At 40.2% G+C, this 20447-nt stretch overlaps 1 protein-coding gene across 7 annotated transcripts in view; it reads right to left on the bottom strand.

The window, feature by feature from the left end:
- Positions 1–20447, bottom strand: part of EPS8 (EGFR pathway substrate 8, signaling adaptor) — a 155414-nt gene that overhangs the window by 72977 nt on the left and 61990 nt on the right. The window contains exon 1 of one of the 7 annotated variants that reach the window (XM_068400710.1): positions 15900–15990. The exons of the other annotated variants lie outside the window; for them this stretch is intronic. The gene's annotated coding sequence lies outside the window, so the exon portion shown is untranslated. Of the gene's footprint in view, positions 1–15899; positions 15991–20447 lie in introns of those variants that run through there. 7 annotated transcript variants of the gene reach the window in all.

Below are 20447 nucleotides of genomic sequence, written 5' to 3'. Positions count from 1 at the left end.
ACATGCAATCTAAAAACCAATGCCAAACTGACCATAAATGCTTTTCCAGAGCTGATTTCCAAAACTGTCCAAGCGGAGGCAAGGAACGGAAGAAATCTCTCACTCCTGACTCACGCTGTTGGCCTGAACACGGGGTGGTTCATTACTCAGAAATGGCATTTGGACACCCCCCCTCCCCAGGAGCAGAGTGCTGCAGAGGAGGGAGGAAGCATCCACAGCTCCAGATTTGTGGAAGAGAAAAGATTGCACAAAACCTGAGGAATTTGGGATACATTACAAGCCACAAGAGTAACAAAGGAAACTGTAAGCAGCATAATGATTTTTTGTGTGTTTTTGAATTATCTAGAGAGAACTGTTTCCCTACAATATAATATATTTTACCTACTGTCCACATCCCCACAGAGTTCAAGTCAGCTGTGTTGCTCTCTCCCAAGCCTACAAATAAGGCCAGGGGGAAAACCTTGCTTCCAGTTTATTTTTTGTTCTTTTTTTTTAATCCCTGTTAAATTTTAATCCCTGTCTTGTTGCACACAGAAACTTTGACATGTGATTGCTAATATAATAAATATTCAGAGCAACAGTTCAATACTTAAAATCAAATTACAAAAGCAGAAAAAAGAAGCCCATAGGGTTACCAAAATTCTTGGAAACTCTGTTAGAAGATGGAGATGACATGTAAGAACTACTTAGAAGTGGGATGCAAGGGGTAAAGTCACAACAGTGTACAGAGTCTGAGACTGCCTGGACACTGAAATAATTATTCAGCACAGATAATCATTACAAGTCAACTATGAGATAGGCTGATAGCATGAATTAGAAGTGAAAGAAAACTCTAAAAGAGCAAGAGCATTATAAGACACAAACCAGTCTCGCTCCAAATGAAAGCTACAGTTTTCCATTTTTTTTTCCTTTCCACAGAGTTTTAGGGGAGGAGGGTGAAAGAACCATAGATCAGTCAGTTGCTCAGCTTCCATTTGTCTTTTTTAAGTACTGATTTTGAAAAAGATCCAAATTTTATGAGAATCAAGGCACTTGCATGTACCAAGATGATTCTCAGAAGAAAAACATGGCGTGAGTAATATTTGTGTGTGCAGTAGTGCAGTCAGCTGGCCGCTTTTGTCATGTTTAACACTCACTACCAAATGCCTCAGTAAATAATTTATTTCACCACAATATGCTCCCAGGATTAAATCCTGCAGTGTGTAATTTGAGCATTGCTGTTCATAGATCAGTCTGCTCAGAACTCCCCAAAATATTAGCCTTGCCTGATGAAAAAACCTAAACCAGGCACTCTTTGAATACTCCAAACTTTAAAAAAAAAAGTTTTAGAAAGGAAACTTACTCTTTGCAGGAATTTAGAATCCTCCACCTTCATCAGCTACTCTTGAAAAATTGCACCCTCCCAAGTCTCCTCCCCACTCCCTTTGGATATGAAGGAAAAAAAAATCTCAATTGCTAATACAGGTTGGTCAAGATCAAAACTCAGATGCCCAAACTTCACAGTTGTGATATATTTTCAGAGTAAAATCAGGAATCAATGATCTTGAGAGCCTGCTCCTACTTCAGATTGTTAGGCCAAGTTGGACCTGAAGCTTGGCTGTTCTGCAGTTATCAGGGTTGGGTTTTTTTTGACTGTGCACAGCGTTTACTTTATTGTGTACATATAAAAGGTGCGCATAGCATTTAATTTTTATTTGTTTGTTTTGACCACCTCACTTAACCATAGTATCTGGGAAAGGAAATAGAAGTTAACTATTAAAAGATCACAGCTAGAAACAGCCTGGGTTGAGTGAGTGTTCCACAGAGCTAAAGCTTAATTATTTACAGTTTAGTTCCTGAGAAACCAGGTCCCAAGGTCATTTATTACCAAGAATAAATATAAAACACTGGTTTCTATTTTTGTAGTGCAATCACCAGCACTCAAGAAGAGCTATAAGGTGAGTAGGTGCAGATATCCATGCTTAAATAACACCATGGGACAGACTTTACAAGTGAGAAAAATGACAGAGGATAAACATATCTGCTTAAAAAGGGGAGATATGTTTCAAAACAAGAAGAATTTACATAAGTTGTCAGCCTTTTTACTGAATCTTCAAATGAGAGAAGTTATTCAGAAGACACCAGCAGCTCTCCAGGCGAACTGCGAAAGTGAAAGCTCTCCAGAGCAGAAGAAGCTGGCGCTCCAGCCCATGCTGGGGAAGCTGGAGCCACTCTGCTAATCCCTGTGCCCATGGGACACACCATGCACTGGCCTTGGCAAGCCTGCCAACACCGCATGGATCGCACCGTCAGTCGGATGACGCTGGCTGTGAACACGTGTAGCCAACCCCAACTACGCAGTTGTCCTCCACTGCAGGATCCTCTCCTGAAGCACCAGCACGGATGCATTTTCCTGCGATAAATGCTGCAGAGATGCCAGTAAGCTACAGAGGCAGGAGCAACACAAGCAGCAGGCTCAGGCTCCTGCCTCTGCGCAGGCACACGCCGGGGAGGAACAGGAAAAGCACACACCCCGTGAGCCAAGCAAATACAAAGGTTTCAAAAACAATACACCTGGGAGCAGGCACAGCAATATTGGCTAGTGGTGGCTTTTAAAACAACAAAACAATCCCCCAGGACTGGCAGGGATCTTGGCTGCAGCTGGAGGGTGCACCCAGTAGTGCAGAAGGACCCATGTGCCACAAACCCCCAGTGACAAGGGAATCTGAAACTGGTAGTTATAATCTATGGCTTGAACTAGATGTCATCCCAGGTGCCTCTGTATTGTGTCTTCATTGCAGCAACCGTCATGGCCTTAAAGGTATCTCCCCCTCCACATAGAAACAGATTATTTCTCCCCACTTCGTCATGGTTTGCAAAAAAAGAAAAGAAAAGAAAAAGAAAAGAGAATTATCATAAGAACAATGATGAACATAGTACTAATTAAGGCATAGTTCAGGGAAATATCTGGACCCTCCATGGCATGGCTTGCGTGTACAGCCCACATCACTGGGACCAGCATCCTCGCAAGATCCCCAGGGTTAAGGTGGCTTGGATAACTTGCAAAGAGGATACAGAAAAAATCCAGGTGATCTGGATGTGTGTAACTTTGTAATACAGGTATTAATCGTACAAGCCAAAAGAGTACAATTTTCAGTACCTGCTTTATGAAAATAATGGTAGTATCAGGTAACTAAGATTGAATATCACAAGGTATAAAGCATGCACTAAGCCCTGTGTTAATTTGACTTCCAAGCAGGTATTTGTACCATTTCAGATTTGTATTTATTGTTCAAGTTCCAAAAGCATATGATGATTCTTCTACTTCAAGGGAAAAAATGACACGTTATGCACTCGTAGTTAACGTACATTGGACCACAAATCACCATTTGTAGAATAAACGTATTAGGAGAGCACATATCGTTCTAGCCAAGCAATGGTGTTTATGCTTTGTGATGATAGCAGTAGCAAAACGAATGCTTGGTTATACGTGGAATGAAAGTTCAATGATTCAATAACGTTAACAAGTCAACTGCAAAATGAATATACACAAATGTATCACTAAGCCAATATATTATTGTAGAAAGTTTTATTCTGGTGAATAAACGCAATCACCCTGTTGTTACTGAGTTGTTTTTAAACGGGTATGACGGAATACGAGTTAATGATGTATCAGAGGTGACAAAAAGCTACAAGTTAACCCTTTTTTATATCTTGATTCTACACGTACACTACTTGCGTAGCCTTAGCAGTAAACATTTTGTGGGTAGCTCTCTTTTAAGGAAAGCTCAGAATAAGCATTTTAAACAAAATTCATACCAGATATATACACAGACCTTTATTTCTATGTGCTATCAATTAGATAGTGGCTTATCAAGATCCTTTGAATACCAGCCTATGCAAATACCTTGCACAAGAGAGATACATACTTAACTCCCCTTTATCTTTTAGCCAGTGAATCACCTATTGTTTCCCAATTCTGTGCTATGTTCACCAGTTCTTTGGCCTGTAGCATCTACTCCTTAACCATACTGTTTAAATCATGGTATAAATTGCAGAATAATTTAGGTTGGGAGTGACCTCTGGAGGTCATCTAGTCCCAACCTGCTGATCAAAACAAGGCTAACACTGAAGTTAGACCGAGATAGGATCTATGAGTTGTGTACAATAATCACAATGACTCCTCAAGCCACCAGAAATTCAGCAAGTGATCGACAAATAGCTCCTGACCACCAGTAAAATAAACTCACCCATTTTGGTCCCATGCTTACATCCTGTTGTATCTGAATGGGATCAAGAACAGAAGTAAAGGGCTTGGTAAGAGCACAGCTGCTGACTTGTGACTCAAATGCAGTCCAACAGCATTTTAGGAAACCTGTTGTTCGGACAACCAGGCTGAGGACAAAGTGGCATAGGAAGGACAGATGGCTTCAGAAGCCCAGAAGACGAAGATGGACAGCGTGGTGGGGGCAGGACTGTGGGCGAAAGTCAACAGAGCATTTCTCTAGAGGACAACAGCACAGCTCAGCTGGCTAACACATGGAGCAGTTCCTGCAAACCCATTTAGTATGGCTTGCACAGTCCCTGGTGACCCAGAGATCCCACTTCATGAAGACATCTGTATTCGCAACAGCCTTGCTGCAGCTGTTTATACACTCCCCTTAACCGAGGGGCCTCACTATGGGGCCGCAGGGAGGAGAGCGATTGAGTTACAACAAGCTCCATCCTCCAGCGTAGAGCAGAGAATGAACATTTACTATCTAGCACAGACAATTTGTCAGACTGTAAATTGATATCATCATTTGGGATTAGCATAATTCATATATAAATACACACACACACATTTTAAATAAGAATTGTAGCACCTCAATATGCCCCGATATGTTTGGCTTTGCCTCTTTGGACTTGGCATATACATTGAGGCTACAATAAGGAGCTATGCCAAGTGCAACAGGCTGTATATTATTTAATGGTTCGACCATCCTACACTGCAGTTTGTCGTGATTCCTACATGTAGAAACAAACCCTGTTAGCTAACAAGCTTGAAAATGGTCACTCAGGATAGTGTTGAAAGCAGGCTGCATTAGAAGGTATGTCCAAAGTATAGGAATGAACTTTGCTGTTCACACTTTGACCACACTGGAAAACTGAATAAGTGCTTCTCCACCAGCCACAGCAACAACAAGAATGTTCTGAGCAAATTCCAGGTACTTTAACAAATCACAGTGCTTAAATGACCCACTGCTTAAAATCCCTAGTGGTTGTAGCGGCTCCTGCCAAACTGAGAACATTTTTCCTTCCACACTTCCTCTCTGCAGTACAGCTGAACGACCTTGGTAGTGGGAGAAGGTCAGTGTAGATGAGAAAATAGTCTATAAAACACTAATTCACTATTTGATTTTAAGTACTAAATTCACATTTTGGAGACAAAGCCAACTTTATTAAAAACATTTAAGTCTTGTGACTAAAAAAGAAGATGCAGGAGTTCCAAGAACAAATATTTGAGCCCCACACCTCCCCCCCACAACAATCTCTTCCTGCAAGTCAAGGAAGCAATAGCATGAACAATCTCAGAACTAATTAAAAAAAAACCCAAACAAACAAACAAAAAAACCCCAACCAACACAGAAAAGGAAAGGGATGGGGGGGCTTGCTTCTAACTTCACATACCCCTCACTTTGCCCTGCACATTGCAAAATGACATAATTCACTTCAGACTTTTGCAGGTCACTTTGAAGATTTGGTTTATTTTTATTTTTGCCGTTTCCCATCCTCTTATGGTCTCCTGTCCTCCATGAATAATCAAAAACTGTCAGTAGTTCAGAAGTGAGTTTAGACAGTTTCTCAATACTCTAGAGTGGTGACTTCCAAACTTTTGGATAGTCAGGTCTCAGCATTATTTTTAAAGACAGGCATCTTTACCTTTATATTGATTGTTTTACTCTTAAAAGAAATAATCTCAACTTAATTTGAAGCAAAAATGGGTGAGTTTATTTTACTGGTGGTCAGGAGCAGCCTCAAGCTTCGCCAGGGGAGGTTCAGGTTGGACATTAGGAAGAATTTCTTTTCAGAAAGGGTCATTAGACATTGGAATGGGCTGCCCAGGGAGGTGGTGGAGTCACCATCTCTGGATGTGTTTAAGAAAAGACTGGACATGGCACTTAGTGCCATGGTCTAGTTGACAGGGTGGTGTCAGGGCAACGGTTGGACTCAATGATCCCTGAGGTCTCTTCCAACCTGGTTGATTCTGTGATTCTGTATGCCACATGTGCCCCCAAGACTCAGGGTATGTCTCAAAGTCAAGACAAGAAGCTGGGGCGGGAGCCACAGAGTATGCATTAAATGACATAAAGGAACAGTTGCCCTAGAGACTGCAAGCCCAGTACTCAGTGTGGCTGCAGCAGCCTCCCAGGAACCTCTGCATCAACCCATGTCCAGCTCAACTTATCTAATTACTCCCGAACCTATTTCACCCTCTCTCTGCCCCTATACCTATCTTCTTGTTAAAACATTGTATGTTTAGAAACTGGTAGCAATTATTCTTTTCAACAATCAACATCAAATCCCAAACCTCTTACAGCACCCAGACAAAAATATTACTCTGATATAATTAATTCCCTGTATTTCCTCTTTCCTTCATAACTCATTGCTCATTTACAGCTAAGTTACATCTTCTCATGTGCTTGCTAACAGCATCAGCATTCTTGTAGTTCTGGCCACAGACAAAAAGATAAACATAAAAGTCAATAAAATTTACACGTACAAAAGATAAATAGCAAAGCTAGGAATAAATTAAGTATCTGAAAACACTGTGCTGGTCTTGTGCTACAGTCTAGCTTGCTTCACTTCTATGCAGGCTGACAGGTCTTTTACCACAGGTATTTTATCAACAGCTCTAGGGTGGCATACAGATAACAAACAAAGTTTCTTTTGAACCTATTTGATAAATATTGAAATAATGGAGAAAATAAAGGAAGTAACTTCTAAGAGCAAGTTTGAAGCACTTTTTCTGAATGCTGTTTCTCCTCAAATGGGTTTATACTTTTCTTCTGCAAGAATACTAATCTCCAAAATAAATGAATGCTTTGAAAGTAAAGGCACCAGCTCTGGCCTGATAAATAACCACATAAAAACGGCACCTTTGCACTCAGCAGATCTGCCTCCGGTGTGCAGTCAGGAGTGATTGCTGCTGACTAGTGAGATAAATAAGGCTCTGCTACTTTCATGCTTGTTTGAAACAGGATATCAGTGCTATTGTCGTGCAGCAAACTGAATACTATTGTCTTCTATATAAAGCTAAGTTCTTCATTAATTTTCAATTATGTATCTGGACAGTTGTTGCTGCACCACTCAATAACAGGTAACAGGATACAGAGACAATGTCAGAGCATGCTTTGCTCCGCACAAACTTTATGACGTGAAAATGCTCAGGAAGGGAGATTGGTCTACGAGATTGGCAAATGTTTAATTCGGAGCCAAATAGAAATTCCAGCTTCATAAAGCTGCTTTTAAACAAGCACTTTCCAGATTCAAGGACTGCAGTTTTTTCGCATAAAATGCTACAGATGCAAGCGATCCTGAAGGGGAAAAACTAGACCACCAAATGAGTAAGCAAGTGTGGTGGTACAAAAGATTTAACAAGCAGTTTTCATCGCCAAAGTTCAATGTCACACTGGTGGGCTACAGGTACAGTACATCGAGTAAGAATACAACATACACATATTATACATAAATACCAGCTCATCATCTCAATTTAGAACATAGACCAGAAAAACTATTTTAACTTATGATACTACCAGAATATGGCTAAATTTTATTTTACAGAACTGATTAGTAAGTGATTGAAAACAAACAGACCGTGCAAGTTCTCAGCATTCAAATTGGCAAGCTGCCACTTCTTAGGAAGTATTAGGAGAGAAAACATATGCTTGAAAGTGAGGGTTTAAAATATTTTGGAGTATATTTTGATAATGCTTAGAAAAAATAACTAGTCATAGTGCCTGCTCTTTGGAACCTTGAAGTTAGAGAGATAAGGAAGCCTCTGAAAGAAAAAACAGATAGGAAAACAAGCAACTCAGCTTCCAGAGCTTCCCAGGGCGCACAGACAAAATACATCACCATTATTTTCTTATTATTATCTGACTTGAGGCTCCTGAAAGCCAACTATTTCTCTTAAATCAAATACAGCATACACCACATTGCCATCTGGAAGCACCTGCATCTTTAGTAACATCTCGGTAAAAAGTCAGTGTTGCTGTTGTGTGTCACACTGCCATTTTTTTTCAGAAAGTCCACTGAAAAACAATTATATCAAGCCTGAAATTTCTTATAAAGAATCCAAGTAGTATTTTACCCTTTAAGCTAAGAAGGTCTGCCATATTAGATTTTTTTTTTTAATATCAGTTTCCTTTCAAAAAAATAATAAAAGTCTCAGTGAAGTAGTAGTAAAGACTTCAATAAACTTCATTGTTCATCTTCATGAACAGACACAAAGACTGAATTAGTAGGTGATATATCTTCTAAAAAAGTTTTATTAAAAACACTCAATTTGTGTCAGTAACGATGTACGTGCTTCTGGTATGTCAGATCAATTTCATTTCATGCCACCAAAGAACAAATCAAAAACTTAAGGCAGAGAACAGAAACAGAAGCACTAAAAGATGCATGTTGTTACTGACAGACACAGCTTTCCATTCCTTCCACATTTCAGAGGATGGCTGACATCAACAAAATATTTTCCTTACATTGAAAGAGTCTTTAAATGGTGCCAAAGAAGGTTAGAGGAACTTGCTCTCTTTTTTGTTGCATCTTTAGGTCAGACACTTCTGTGACACATAAACTAAATCAACTTCTCCGTTGTCCTGGTTTGGCCTAAACCAGGCCAATTTTCCTTTCAGTGATTTTTACTTCCAGCTAAGTCTCCTCTAAGTAACTGCACTTTCTCTCCCTTTTCCCTTTCCCTTTTGGGGGGGAAGGGGGGGGGGGGGGGGGGGCGGGCGGGACAGGTAACAGAGAGCATCTGCCACAGGTTTAATAGCCGGCCCAGCTTTAAACCATGACATCCGTAATTTGTGGCTTTTTATGACTCAAGCAGCCAAGCCTTTTAGTTATGTAAAGCTTCTTCAAGGATTAAATGCTGTTCAAATTAACCTGGCATAAAGGGCTGGGTACTTATCGAGTGAACACCAGCACAACTATCAGTAGCTCCGCAGTCATTGCGCCCTGGGACTCAGAAGAGCTGTCTCTGGTCCAGGACTGAATCCTGACAGTGCTCCTCTGTGAGCCAAGGCAACACTTCTCTCACAGGTTCACCTTCCTGCCCTTATTTTTTACTATTGCTACATGCTTCACCCTGATAATAAAGGCAGGTGTTTGAGCTGCTCAGAGATGTGCGATATGAGGATGAATCCCAGGCAGGGTACTAACAGGAGTAGTTAGTAGTGTCTCAGGCTTGCAATGCATCTTGATGCAATCACAGGCCTGGGATGCACCGTTTTGGTACAGGATAAATTCTATTTTTAAACACCTCTCTGTTAATATGTAGAGTTACCACCTGTGCAACATACGCTCATATACGTATATGCTCCAAACATTTGCACATCAGAAACAGTTATAGCAACTTATTTTCATGATATTTGTATGATGATATTTGGTTAAAAATAAATGGATAATTTGATGAGAAATTGCCATGGAAGCAAATGTATCACTATTCCACTATTTCAAAGCGTGGGATAACCACTTCTATCTATTCCTCCCAGGGCATGTTTGGGATTATCCCCAGTCCTCCAAGGCCTCACACGGACTGGCGCCTCGTTAGTCTGGGCTGCCACATTCCACCTTTCTGAAACATTTTGCATCTGGTTTCTTTTACACCTCCTAAATCACAAAGTGCAGCACATCCTTCACCCCAGGAGGCAGATGATTTCTCTCCATACTATACTTTCTCTCACAGGCGACCTCACAAGCACGTGCTGTCAGTCAGCAGGCAAGTGTCAGGCTGGTTACGGGAAAATGTCTTTTTATATCCGACAGTCTAGTAGTACCACATGGCTCTTTTGTTTCACAAGGAATCACCAAGAAGTATTTTTTGACAGTTCTTATGACTCAAGTGGAAGAGCAAGGCAAACTTTCAGACTGTATCAGCAGATGTTCCCTTAAATTCATGACTTGCTTCCTTGTTTGGGCTTGACGACTATCACCTGATAAGTGCTGGCATTTCTCTACCTGCTAAACCAACCTACTCTACAATTAGCTTTTGTGTTAGTGCACAGCCTCAGTCTGAATCACGTTCATACAGTACAATGAAGAAATACATTAAAGATCTCTCACAAGAGCTTGTCCATCCACACAGCAATGCATTGAGATTTTCGGTCCAGTCCTAAAAGCAGTAATGCCTGGGCATCACTACACCAATGTTGCTATGTTTTTGCTTGTGCAGGCTAGATATCTTAGCCCATAGCTACACATACTGTTTTGGTAAATGTGACCAAGAACCCTCTTTGGAAGGCATCTACCTTCAACTCTGCAATCAAACACGACACGCTTCAGAAGACGGATTCTTACAGAGCAGGCGCTTACCAGAGTGCAAGCGCATCACTGTGTCAAACCTTCGCTACAGAATAGCTTACATAAAAAACACAGATCAAAAAACCCTAACCACCATATAAACCTAGCACACAGCTGAGATAGCACATTAACAAACATTAAGGACATCAGCACTTCTGTTTCCATACCCTGTTCTATCTCCTGGCCAACGTCTTCTGTGCCACCTCCCCTAGCAGCTCCCTCTGTTGTCACCTTTTTCTCCCCTTCTAGAACTGCTCACTTGCAATGGAGAATGAGGTGATGAAGGAATGTGTTACACATGCAGTAAGAATCGCCCCAATTCCACCTCTCAAAAAGTTGTTCTGCCACCTGCATTTCCAATCCTCAGTCGATTTTTGCTTTCTGAAATGACTGCACATAAATCTTTATGGGGCTCTGTGTTTGTTAAAACACTTCAGAACCTCTGGCCTTTGCTACTCAACCCTGTAATTCAGTAAGAATCTGGGTACTTTCCTATCCTTTCCAAGAGAAGTAGAGAAAAAAAAGAAGTTGCTGAAAACACTTTTTTCTTCCCTGAAGTTCCACTAATCCATCCTCACCCAGGAGTCACTGCAGGGAGCAGTCTCTCAAATGCCTCCTCCTGAGCAGGCACAGCACCCCTGAGAGGGACAGGGAGAGGACGGACATACAGACTACACGGCTCATGTACGAACTGCGCAAGAGCTGCTGCTAATGGGCATCAAAGCTAAAGCTTCCTCTGTCCCCCTGGAAAACAAACATGCACTTTCATGTTTCATGTAAGCATCTCAAAACAGGAAAACTTTCCAGTAAAAAGCTTTGACATTGAATTCCTTTTCTCAAAAGCGACTGGTTTGGAGAAGTGATCGCTGAATGTATATGGACCGCCCCACCCCACATCACTGCAAACAGATTCTCAAAGAGCTTCAGTTCTAGACAGGCAGTTTCCCCATTTAACACGTCCACTGATCTCTACCATGTTCTCATTTTACATTTCTGTTTGAAAAGTTACAAAACTATGTGTCCTAATTCATAAGCAGTGCAATAGTCCTGGATTTTTCAAGCATTTGTTAGTACAATCAGAACTAAAATACACTTAAGCTCAGCTGTAAACAGATTTTAGTAGACACTAACAACTCAGGTAGGAAAATAAATAACAATATTTTTTCTAGGCTAATTCTGATGTTTGGACAGGTGTCTGGGATTTATATGACATGATGGTTACTAAAGTATTCACATCTGTGCATTAAAGCTGTCACCAACTTATAATACTTTTCCCTCCCTTCTGATTTGGATAAAAGCAGAACAAAATACCCACTCACAGTACTAAGAGTTATCCCCTTGACTCATCACAGAAGTGAATAACCTTACTGATTTTTTTTCTTCCAACTCAAAATGCGTAAATGATTAACAGCCCCCTGCACTTTGATACAGTGCTGAAAGAAGGTCTCCCCTTCTGAAGACAGATCTTCTGTTTCTTTTTACAAGCACAGAAGAAAAAAAAAAAAAGAGATGGGAGGTTAAAAAAAAAGGAAGCTCTCCAAGGAGAAAGGGTGCTTTAGTTTTGTTCCTCCCTGCCTTTTTCATCATAACTTAATTTGCATACCCTGTTTTTCCTGAGAAGAGAACAGGTCATGGGAAAACCAGTACATTGATATATATTTAAAAAAAATAAAACAAAACACCCATCAAGGTTGAAGCCGTATTCATAAGAGTCTTTAGTCAATCCCACTCCTAGAGAGGCTGCTACAAATCAGACTTTCTCAGTGCCCTTCATTTTGCCTGTAGTCCTGCACTTATACTCCCATGGTTTCCACTAGCTTCACTCTCCTTAAATTATGAGTAAAACTGACAAACCGAAGGACAGCAAAGGTGAGGTTTATGAGGACCGAAGGAAAGAGTATGACCTGGCGCCAGCCAGGAGGCAGAGCCCTGGTTCACTGCTTCACATCCCTTACTCATCCCTCCTCTATTTCAGTATAAATACTGAAATATACGTTGTGAGTTACTAACTACATGGCTTTAGATGCATGTAAGTCACCTAAAAAACTCAGGAGGGCAGAGACTGCTGATGGCATGAAACCACTAATACCTCTGACAGAGCAGAATTATTAAGGACTAAGCAGGAGCAGATGCATGGCAGCACCAGCTTAAATGTACCATCATCACCCAGTTTCAGGTGGCTGTTAAACCAACAAATCTCTACAAAATCCATGCATGATACTGCAAAGTAATTTGTGTATTTACTGTGTATTGTAAAGTTAAAATGTGTCATATTTAAATAAAAATAAATCAGAAACCATAGTACAATGAGATACTTTGGAATAAAAGTAAACAAATGCCAATTACAGCCCTTCTATTAAAACAAGCACTTAACTAGTAGTGACAGAAGCTAGATAACTATAAAGACACATTAAGATGCTAAAACGGTACCTGGTTTGTTCTTGGTGAATCTCTAAACACTGACACTTATTCTGGTGAATCCTAGTGCCTTGTGCATTTTGGTTCTAGGAGTGCTTTTGTAATCCTTATAAGCAAAACAGGTTTGAAACAAAAATGCTTATAATGAGGAAGCAAAATATGGACTGGCATCCCTACTGTATACCCACTCCAAAACATCTTCAGGAGCATATTAATCTCTCTTTCAGACTCACAGTTGCTATTATCCAAAGCCTTTCTTTCTCAGTGTTTTGTAATTGCAAAAAAGAAAAATAAAATAAAAAGAGATCAAATTCTAAATCTAGCTTTTTCTGTTTCACTCTCTTTAATCATTTATTGAAAGAAATTCAAACTTCATGAGTTTGAAGCAAGCTTTCTTCAATGCCACACACCAATATAAATTCCAGAACACAAAGCATGGTAACAAGAAGGAAAAAAAATCAGCTTTCAGAAAGAGAAAAAAAAAGAAAAGAAAAGAAAAAGAGAAAAGAGTGTAGTTTTTCCATGTATTCAGGTCCCCAATTACTATTTAGCTACTTGAAAGCATCCCCTTAGCTCACATTCACTACTTGCCTTTGGAAGCTCTGTAAGAGCTCCAACTGTGCACAGTAAACAAATACACACACTAAAATAAGCTGAAGTTCTCTTTCTAAAGTAAAATAATTAAAAACACTGCCATAAAAAAGTAACTATTTCAGTTAAGTCTGATGAACTCTAAGTAGTATTCCTCCTTTGCACTAAAGGAAAACATACAATATTTTAAAAATATAGAGGAGTCGACACTGTCTTTTTCAGGAAAGGAGGAGGCTGGGAGGCTGGGTGCTGTGGAGAAGGAAATTGAGGGATAGAATAAATTCAAAAGTAGGACAGCCATCAGTGTTGCATCTGAAGTAGTCATCAGCACTCACCAAGCTGCTGTAGCCTATGCACAACTAGTACTCTGAATTCATGTTAAAAGGCACTCAGACACAGGGGAGCTGCTCCTTTAGCATGACTCAATATGCACAGCACATTGCTCTTACAGATTCAGGGCATTTTAAAAATACATAGAAAATTTCTAAAAATCCTCTCAAAAAGATGTAGGGTTGTTTGCAATTTAATACATTTACCGATATGTTAAAATATTAATACTCTTTTAAACTCTAACATAAATATTGTAAGGTAAAATACTAAAACTTCAATATTAAACATACTGAACTGTGCAAAATAAACCAAAAGTACCAATATCAAAGTAAGGTGAATAAGCACAGTTTTTTCCCAAAAAATTTTGGAGGACATTCAAGTCTACTTATAAATTTTAAGAAAAAAATAAGGTTATAATAAGCTACAGTAGGATTTAACCTGAAGTGGAAAGCACAATTTGTATCTTCAAAACATTTCCTTTTAATACCAACTTCACTTCTTCTATTAAAACCTCAAGCTTCAACATCACTGGGTTTTTAATTCAAACTTTTAAAATGTTCTCCAAATGCCAATACAGGATCTCCTGAAGACACATCATTCCATAGCAATATTTTTCTTAAATGTCACATCAACTACTAAAAAACAACACATCATGATAAGTAGACTATGAAACAAATGGGTTTTTTTCAAGTCTTTCCTGTGTAGCTTGAACCAGGTTTTGAGCACAAGCAGTTTGAGCAAAAAGCCACTTACACTGAATCACAGCATGCACACCTGGGGCTGGCTGAACACAGGAGGGCAAAAAAGTTGCAGCTGCTTCTGCAAGCACTAGGACTTCAAGCAGTCTGTATTTAGCATCATTAGTATTCACAAAGTTATTTCTTAGAAATTTGATCAAACACAAACTATGTGGTCAACCCACTCCTTAATTAGATGACTAATTCTAAAGGTCAAACACGAATATCCAACAGCGCACTGACATCTGAAGGATAAAATGAACTGAGAAGCCAAACTGGTCAAAAGGCAGGATATTGTGCTTAGGAAAAAAAAAAAATTAAAAAAAAAAATCTAGTGCAATTAAAAGGGCTAATGTCAAAACAGTGGAATAATACTGCAGTTCAGTTCAGTGTGGCTCCACTAATTTCTCAGGGGTTGATTCTGGATGGTGAGCAGTTCCTGCCCCATGTGCCACCTTACCCTCCCAGAAAAAGGGGAGCAGGTACTTGGGAGCACCCCTCTGTCCCACCTCCATACAGCCGCCCTTTCCAAGCAAACAGCCTGGCACTCGGACCCAACTTGCTCCTCTTCTTATCCCCAGCAGGACCAAAACTGGCGACAATATAGGTGCGGCCCGACATTTACATCTGTGAGTCACTGCCCTGCGACAATAAGCACAGAGCACAAAGGGACTCTCAAAACCCCAATCTCCGGACTGCCCAATCATACAGCTACTGAACCTAACCTACCGCTTCGCAAAACTCGAGTATGATTTTCTCCCATCCTGAGGCAATCTTTTTTGCTGTCTTCTTCGGCAATTTAGTTGTGTGAGAAGAAAGCAGTGGTTGGTAGTTTTATCAAATTAACACCCATGTTTCCTCCAGTGCAAACAGTAAAGGATATAGTACACAGAACAGTCCTCAAAGTTAAGTTCAGCAGGAGAATTTAAAAAACAAAACAAAACCAAAGCTACCACGATTTTCAACTTTCTCATCATGAAAATGACTGTGTCAAGGACAGCATGATTACAGAGAGGTGAACCAGCACATAACCCTGTCTCTCCAGTTCACAAGATCAGGGTACAAAGTGTTTCATACATTCTGGGAGGGGTTTCTATTATTGGAATACAGCAAAATATAGGCTGACGAGGTGTCATAAGTTACCTTGGACTTAGACCTTTCACATTGCTCAAGAATGTATAAGTACTTTTTAATTCAACCATTTCCACTTGGGGAGGGGGGGAGCAAAGCTTACTGTAGAAACACGAGCAACAAATGGTAAATTAAGAACAAACGTACCTGGATCCACTGAAATGTATTTCCTGCTCTGGGACCAGGAGCCCCTTCCTTGTCTCTATGGGATGGGCAGCTATTTTCTTCCTACTTTTAAGTCCTTGATCTTCTTCCCAAATGACGCTGTTAAGAGCCGTGAACAGGCAAGGTGCCAGGCAGAAACAATCAGCTGAGCCCAGGCAGTGGCAGGCTGCCCCCTCTCACCGCCGCCCATGCCCCGACGGGAGGGTGTCAGGCACAAGGAGCTGACTACCCCGGCTGGCTGCCAAGCCGGCCTCTGCGGGAGATTTAGGAAGCCTGGGTAGGTGCAAAACTCTCTGCATCATCGGTGTTATATGGTTTAAAGTAAGAGCGCGAGAGAAATGAGGTGGGTTCAGCTCAAATTATACACGCAGATAGCGGCTGGCAAAGGGTGTTTTCTGAGTACTGCTGTAGGGATGGGCAAAAGTTAGTTGAGGTAAAAGTCAACAGAACCTTTAATTAAGCTGCCAAGAAATTCTTGATCTCAAAGTCATCTTTGTCACTGTCACAGACACAGCAAAATGAAAAGCAACATGCAGCTTCCTAGGCATTATCTGCATGCAGCTTCCTAGGCATTATCTGCATTGGTCCCAACTATTTATCAATATCCACTGAAACAGAAGGGAAGAGTGAAAACTACTCGGGGTCTTGGGTTGAGAGACTGGACCCCATATCAGGCACATGACAACTGTGCCCCCACGCACCCCTCCTGCACTCCTTGTTCTGGGGAGGCGGGGGGCATTTGGGGTATATTTTTCCCCCTTCCTTTATCTACAGGAAAAGTTCTATCTCACGCTTTATCTCCCAACTCCTTATGTATGATTTGCATTCTGCAACGAGTGCAATAACACCCACAGACATTAATGAGAGGGAAATGACAGCTGCACACAGAGAGCCACTGCAGGGATCAGCGGGCACTGCATGAGGGACAGGGCCTGACACAGTCCCTCACTCATCCAAACCAACGTTACACTCCTTTCTGAGGGGTGCATCATCTCACCTCCCTCCTTCCCCAGTCCCAGTAGGGCCATGGCCCATGGCTCCACACCACCTCTTAAAAAGAGCTCCCCTTCCCTCCTCCCAAATTCACAGCTATCTTCAGTATCTATTGACAGACTTAAGTCCTATTTAAAGGTTACAGCTGAAACCAGTGACAGCACTAAGTCAATGGGAAAACAGTTGAATAATCTGTTAAGCTAAAAGAAAAGCCCTCAGAGAAAAGGCCTTGCATGTTCCTACTCTCCGCTCCATACCACTGATACTTGATTTGCTCTGAGCTGAAACAGAAGCTGCTCCTGTGACAAGAGCAAGTGTCACACATGCCATGGGCACAGCTCAAAAGCGCAGGCATCACTTCAGGACTTCTCCTACGCCAGAGGCAACACTACTACTCAGTGCCACCCTGGAGATGTCCCAGTCCCACTTGGGACATCAGCCCTACAACAGGTTATCTTGTGTAAAGAAAATAATTTCTCAAGAAAGATATGTCTCATTCTCCCCCTCAACTGGATTCACTGTGGACCCTCGCTAATTCATATCTCAATCACTCATTTTCCCAGCCTCTAAAACCAGGAATGTTCCTGCCTGCTCTCACCACACGCTGGTGTTGAAGCTGCTCTCTCAATGGTTATGACAATTCCAGGTGAAATTTAGTACAGAAATATTATTTTATTTTAGCACAGCACTCAAAACAAGTGATTCACTATTTAAAAACTCCAGTTTGATTACAAATGATATAGCCACCATAAAAACAAAAATCCAGATCAGATTTAAGCCAAGTTCTTTCCTTCAATACAAAACTCAAAACAAGTCTTCTACTGCAGCATCTGCTTGCAAGCCTACACATTGCCTCTAAGACTTTACTATAATGCTGAAAGTTGTCAGAAGCAACATGCTTCATCCCTTTTGGGACAAAATCCTAACCCTTAGAAAGGAAATCCTTAGGATTAAGATTGTGTACTCACAGCTAAGATCAGCCTGAGCTGGACACTATTTTATCAACAAAATAAAAAGTGTGTAAACCTTGTAGTTTGGTGTCAGGCAAATAACTTCAAGTGAAGCCTAGGATTGCTGGGATAATCATATTTTCAACATCTCAGAGGAATCAAATTCCCAAGGCCTACAAAGGTGATATGCTTTAAATTCTCACAGAAGTAATCTTCTACAAGATGCTTCACTGCTAATAAGCTATAAAAGGTCAAATGATAAACATTAGACTGTTGGTCCATGTTGTACACCATGCACCGTTTGTTACGTACTTTGACAATTGAAATCATTAAAATCCTCAAACTGCAAATAACACATTCTTTCATAGTTAATAATACATTATTCCAAAGCTCCACCTCAAAAAAAAAATATTTTAAGACACAGTCAGGCAGTACTGACATTCAAGATACTGCTTCACCTCTTCTGTAAATGACAAATAACTCTGCATATTGGCAAAAAGGTGTCATCTTCTTTATGAGTTAGGTATTTTATGAAGTTCCTCATTGAGTTTTCCAAGGGAGTTAACAAAGAATTTCTTTATTTATCAAGTAAATGGTTACCTTGTTTCTGTACAACATCTATCCATTGCATTATAATTTTACAACAGTGAATACCATTGCAAAAGGGAAGAAGAGAATCAAGGTATGGCTACTCACAGTAGTTTAACTGAAGGAATCATGAATTTAGTATCAACAAAACACTAAATTGTTGTCTATTTCAAAGCAAAGAACATAGCTTTACAAGGTAAACATCTAGACAATTATTGCAGTCTTTTCAAAGCCCCTATGACCAATGTCAATTTTATTATGCTGTGATACCACAAACAATAAGGACTTTTAAAAGGCTTACTTATTGCCATTTTTTAAGCATGCAACTTGAAAGAATAAAGGAAAAAAAAAAATCTAAATTTTCAAAGAAGAACAGAGAACAGCAAGAATTCCTAGTGAAATGAATACTGCTTGCAGAACTACGTTTTCTAGTCTGCTTTGAAAAATCTTAATGCATATATTTTGGAACACTGTTAATATTGAAAATTGAGCACATAAGATCACTAACAAGTATTATACCAGAATCCCATAACATTTTAACTGCACCTATTAAATCCCTACCAAATTTGTCAAAGGAATTTTCTATAGAGATTTTTGTGAGTATCAGGAGCATGATATAATTCAATACACAGGTCTTAGGTACCAAGCCAGCAGACCAAAGGGCTGGTTAAAAACACTTGGGAAGTACTGAGCTCACCTGCATAATTTTGAAGAAAAGCCCAGAGCAGAGAGCAGCTCTTCAAACCAAAGCCGGAGCATGAGAATAGCCACAGATTTCAGGAACTCCTCCCACTTACTATCACCTACAGGAGCAAACCTAATCTCTAAAATAAGTTATAAACAGCACCTGAAAGGTTTTGCTGGTTCAATAATGAGAGTTTCTTTGATAGCAAGAATGGAAATAAGCCCAGTGAAGACAGAGCAGAGAAAGTGATTCCCTCTCACACACACATACACATGCAGATGGAGCACTGAGAAGTACAGAAAGGAGGAACTAACTGGGGGAAGGGAGCAGGGAAAGGCAACTGTGGCTTACAGCTGCTTGACTTGTATTTTCCATATCAATAATGAATTTTTAAAGTATGTTTAACTGAAAGTGTTGAAGTGATGGGAAAAAACAACATGGTATGAGTGAAGATGAGCAGTGTCACTCTAACCACCTTCAACTACATCACAGAGGAAGATTTTTCTAAATACTTTTTTCTCAAATACAATCCATTAAGCAATGAACTAGTCTAAAATGAGACACTGTTTTTCTAAATGGTCACATGGTAGCAAGGCTTTTTTCCCCACTTTGTTTTGTTTTTAAGAAGACAAGTAACAATAATAAATAAGTAGAAAGAGTTCTGATTTTAATTTCTTTGGACCTTTTCTTCTCCAAACAAGAGTAAGAAGCATGAGAAACAATTTAGCAGCTGTAGAAAAAATATTTTTTTTAAAGCATACAGAAAATATTTATCAGAGCTATAAGAAAAAATCATTTACACAAGAAGGAAAAGCCAACAGCTTTATTTAAATGAGAAAAAGCAATGGGACAAGAAATAAGAAAAAGTGAGCCCATCTTTGCAATACACAACCATAATGACTCACACGTTTGATCCATTTGCTTTAATATTTTGCATCTATTAACAGCCAATGCTCCATGGTTGACCACAACATTGACCTCCACTAAGAATTTCAGACAGAGAAAGTCCCTTCCTCAGCCTGCAGAAGGATCAGCATGGAAACAAAACAGAAGAACAATACCATTCCTCTTTAAAAACTGAAACCTTCTACTGGTGCTTGCAGTTCAGTGTTATAAAACTGTACAGGTGTATCAACGCCCTGCCAGTATCCTGAACTTTACTCTTCCTTTTCACAGAAGGAATGTGCATTTCCTTATTTGCTACAGAGACCATATTTTTCTGCACTTCACCTCTGTTATTAGAATTACTAGTTGCCACCAGCCACACCTCCCTCTAAACTGGCACCTGCCTAAGTTCACAGGTTCCTGAAACTC

This window comes from Nyctibius grandis, chromosome 5 (assembly GCF_013368605.1).
Source record: "Nyctibius grandis isolate bNycGra1 chromosome 5, bNycGra1.pri, whole genome shotgun sequence".
Taxonomy (NCBI): domain Eukaryota; kingdom Metazoa; phylum Chordata; class Aves; order Nyctibiiformes; family Nyctibiidae; genus Nyctibius; species Nyctibius grandis.
Note: the sequence above shows the minus strand (reverse complement) of the source record. Positions and strands in the feature narration are given on the sequence as shown.